The 4,492-nt window shown below is 37.8% G+C and overlaps 1 long non-coding RNA gene across 1 annotated transcript in view; it reads left to right on the top strand.

Annotated features, from left to right (window-relative positions):
- Nucleotides 1–1,089, top strand: part of LOC118764411 — a 20,312-nt gene extending 19,223 nt beyond the window's left edge. The window contains exon 3 of the long non-coding RNA XR_005000225.1: nt 907–1,089. This is a non-coding gene — a long non-coding RNA (uncharacterized LOC118764411). The remainder of the gene's footprint in view (nt 1–906) is intronic.
- Nucleotides 1,090–4,492: the final 3,403 nt, after the last annotated feature.

Genomic DNA, 4,492 nt, shown 5'->3' with positions numbered 1-4,492 from the left:
ACAATACCATCGCCACCATTCCTTCTGCTGCTGCTGCTACTACTACTACTACTACTACTACTGCTGCTGTTGCTGCTGCTGCTGCTGCTGCTGCTACTACTACTACTACTACTACTACTACTACTACTACTACTGTTGCTGCTGCTGCTGCTGCTGTTGCCACCGCCTTATACTTTAGTAAATATTTCAACTTGCTATCATGAACAATTAATGACAACTTTTGCAAACCGGCGTTTAAATGTTATCGACAAACTTCTGGTCTCATCCCTCGGTTTCCCTGGCTATTGGCACGCAAGGATGAAGCGACAGTGCGGTAAACATTTCTACATAATCCTCATTGTTAACGAATATAGTGACGTACACAGTATCAAATTTTTTTTGTGGTGTATCGTGTTAACGTTTTGAGTGTTGACTAACTGCATCTCCCTAGAGATATTTCTTCGTAATGTCATCACAGCCTATATCCCCGTTGAATATGATTTCCGATATAATAATCAATACTGCTCTGCGAAAAACAAAGGCAATTAATTGTCAGAATATATTTTTAAAATTTGAATGATTTTCTGTGATTTCTGACATCAGTTGCTCATTGAATATCTATCACTATGTGTGATCAAAATCTCAGCTTTTCTCGATACAGCTTCCATTTCAGTCCTAAAAATATATAGTAATTGTAGAATATAGCAATATATAAGAATATATAATAGTTTCAATATAGGGGATTTGGTACTGGTGCCAGCAGAATGTTGAAATCAGCAAAACTAGATAAGTCAAACCGCTACATCAACGAATATTGTATTAAAGTACAAGTTTTGAATATCGATAATGAGGATAAACAATGACGACTATGTGGCGAATACTTCATTCTGATATATTAATTGTGCTATACCAGTGATTCAAATGTAGTTGTTTATTCCTTCTCGAGCCACGCCTGGCTCATAAGGGCCGGTTTTTCGGTTTCATTGGTGTATATGTTTCCGACCTGGACGGGACGCCGGTCCGTCGCAGGTGAGCTGCAAGATGCAGGAAGAAAGAGTGAGAGAAAGTTGTGGGGAAAAAGTCAGCAGAAGTTCGCCACTACCTTTTCTCGGAGCCGCGTGGAGCTCAGGTGTTTCGCTCGTAAACTCACACACCGTCCGGTCTGAGATTCGAACTCACGACCCATCGACCGCGAGTCTGCTGCTCTAATCACTAGACCATGTGCGTCCACGATTCAAAAACTAGGTCCACAAATTAGCTTCGTGTCATACCGTTTCGTTAAAACAGTATAACAGCAGACGGCTGACATTAACAGACATGCCAACGTTCTCACCTAACAAACTAGTCAACGGATAAAACATCCGTTTATCTGTTCAGAAGTACTAACGTTAATAGAAGTTTCTGTGACATCTCTTTTCCAACAAAGCAACAGACGAAACAATCATTCATCAGCGCAGACGCACTGGTGTGAAAATGATAGCCACGGCATCAATAAACCTCCCACCAATCAGTTAACGGGCAAAATAAAGGCCAGATTTCTTTATTTCTGACAAAACTATTCTTTTGAGTTAACAGAAAACATAGCAGAGAAGAATTACTTCTATTATCATGCTGGGTTTCCTTCGAATATTTCAGAAATGTTAAAAAAAGTACGGCGATGAGCTGGCAGAATAGTTACTGGCATTTTGTCCGTCTACACGTTCTGATTTCAAATTCCGCCGCGATCGCTTTTGACTCTCATACTTCGGGGTCGATAAGCTAAGTACCAGTTGATTACTAGGATCAATGTAATCGACTTTGACTTACCCCACCCTCGAAATTACTGGCCTTGTGCCAAGATTTGAAATAATATTTCAAATAATTTCATCTGAGAGCATATTTGAAGTAGTATTGTAAAATTTGAAAGCTTGGCAGAAGATTCCAAATGTGTTGGAATATTCCAAATAATTTTGTCTCATGAAATTCTGAGATACACTTTTCTTCAATTGAAAATATTTGTAAACCTAAAACAAAAAAAAAAGAAAAGAAACACACAAAATGTGATTATCAAAAACAAAGGTTTGTTGAAATGCAGTTCAAAGAGAAGATATAAGTGGAATATGAACAACATAGAGATGCAAAGAGGTATCTTGACTGCTTGGGTTTAAGCATGGAAACGAAACAAAAAATATTCTCAAACAGCGAATTTTCAAATTACTAAACAGTGATTTAAATTCAACTTCAAAAGATTATTTCAAGTATTCAAAACAGGCTTATGACACGAAAAAAAATCTTCTGATGTATTCTCTGTTAAATGGATTGCTTTCGTCAGGGAGATGAATTAATCTAGCCGCTAATTTTTTGACTTTTAGATTAGTGGAAAATGTCATAATGCTGCTGCTTCTATAAGCTCGAAACGCGTGGTCAGAGTGTTCAATTCTAGGTAAGTACGTCTTATATATAACGGAAAGCTTTATGAAAATAAACAAAAGACGAAGGCAGGTGGAATACAAACAAACAATTGTATTAGTATGGCGCTCAGGAATATAAATAAAACAAGTCGTTTACCTTTCGAGCCTACGCTCTTCAACAGAAAGATACACAGAAAAGAAACACGGAGAGAAACAAGGAGAGAAAAAAAATGCGTGCAGAAGCTAGCGAATCAACATGGCGATCTGATTCCGGCCAGAAGTCAAAGATCAAACGTGAGACGCAAAAGCGAAAATAGGGGAGATAACAGGGTCAAATGACCAACATAAGGGTGTGTGTGTGTGTATGAGAGAGTATGTAGTGCGTATGAGAGGTCTGGACGTGTGTATGTATGTATGATGTGATGTGTAATGTCGTATGGTGTAGTGTAGAGAGAGGAGATGAGGGGGAGAGGGGAGGGGAGCGGGGAGGGGAGCGGGGAGGAGATATATATTAGGTCGTTTCACATGGAATATCGTATTTGAAAGGTAACAATAAAATGTTTCACAAGTGTTAGGAACTGATTTCTTTAATCAAAGTATGATCCATGTTCAACGTTTCTCTATGTCATATAAGCCATCATTTAAAAAAAAAAAATCTTTTGCTGTGATAAACTGCCCGAATGCTTCTCTATTTAAGAATGTTTTATTGTTTATGAGAAACTCAAAATGCTTAAATAAGTGATGACCAGTAGGAGAGATAACAGGGGGTATAGGGAGAATCTTGCAAAATCCCATAAATCAGGATTTGTAAGTTTTGGATCGTAGCTTAAGGAAAGTAAGGACGTGCATTGTCTTGGAGCAAAATTGGGCTATATCTATTCACTAGTCTGGGTTGCTTCTTTTTCAAATTCTCATGTGTGCAATCAATTTCTTGGCAATACGTTGTTGCTGTTACCGTTTTTCCTTGTTGCAAAAATGAATAATTAATAATTCCGTCGCAGACCACCATACATTAACCACTAACTTATTAGGGCGCAATGGTGGTTTTGGGTAGTGTTTAGGTGATTCTCCTGCATCTAATCACTGTCCTGTTTTCCTGCTGTTGTCAAAGATTATCCATTTTTCATCACAAGTAATTATTTTATGCAAAAATGGTCTTTTTCCAATCGAGAAAGCAATAAGAATCACACTTCGAGGCATCTGTTTTCTTTTTCATTTAATCTCGTTCAGTTGATGTGGAACAAACCTATGTGTTTTCTTGAATTTTCCAGTTTTTTACAGGTGTACAAAAACAGTTGTGCGAGATGTTTGTAGTTCTGATGAAAGTTTTCGAATTTGTTCTCGGATTTTATTCAACCAAAGCATTTAATCTATCATGCCGATTAACTGATTTTGGCCTAATCCTCTGTTTATTTTCAAGGCTACCATCTTCTGAACAAAAGCTTTGTGAACCATCTCTGAACAGTTCTGATGTCAACGAAATCATTATTAAAGGCCCGCTTGAAATAATCAATGGCTAATCTTATGTGATCGGCTTTTCATGAAGGTGGGAGTTCGACACTGCTGTCCTCTTTTGAGTTTCCTGACTTAATATTCGTTCACCTTTGACCTTGGATAGCAAAAGGTCAAGCTGTTTCCTGAAAACACCTACCCCCACTACTCCATAGAGATCCCTCAAATATTTGGGCAAGGCGTTAAATAGCTGGGTGCTCTTGAGTGCCAAGCTAGGCTCATAGCTATTTAACGCCTTGCCAAAATATCTGAGGGATCTCCATGGAGTGGGAGGGATAGATGTGTGGGTAGAAAATCATCGAAACCCAAATTCATGAGAAATTAGGTATAAAGTGATGTAATTTGGCTGTAGAATTTTACTAGTTTTTCTACTGGTTCTCCAGCTGAACTTTAAGAATGCATTCTAGTTTTGAAGAAAAACCAATTTCTACGTATGTTTGTTTGCCATGCTTTATTTCTCATAATATTTTTTATTGAAAAGCCAGTGAAATTCTATGGATCTAGCAGCTGAGAATCTTGACATAATAATAAACAGATGCCATTTTCGGATTCTTCACGACAAAAGACCCTAATTCAGTTCCAAATGTATTAACAATAGAGGAAAGAAAAAT

The sequence above is a fragment of the Octopus sinensis genome, linkage group LG8 (assembly GCF_006345805.1).
Source record: "Octopus sinensis linkage group LG8, ASM634580v1, whole genome shotgun sequence".
NCBI classification, from domain to species: domain Eukaryota; kingdom Metazoa; phylum Mollusca; class Cephalopoda; order Octopoda; family Octopodidae; genus Octopus; species Octopus sinensis.
The sequence above is the reverse complement of the archived record's forward strand: the minus strand, read 5'-3'. Positions and strand labels throughout refer to the sequence as shown.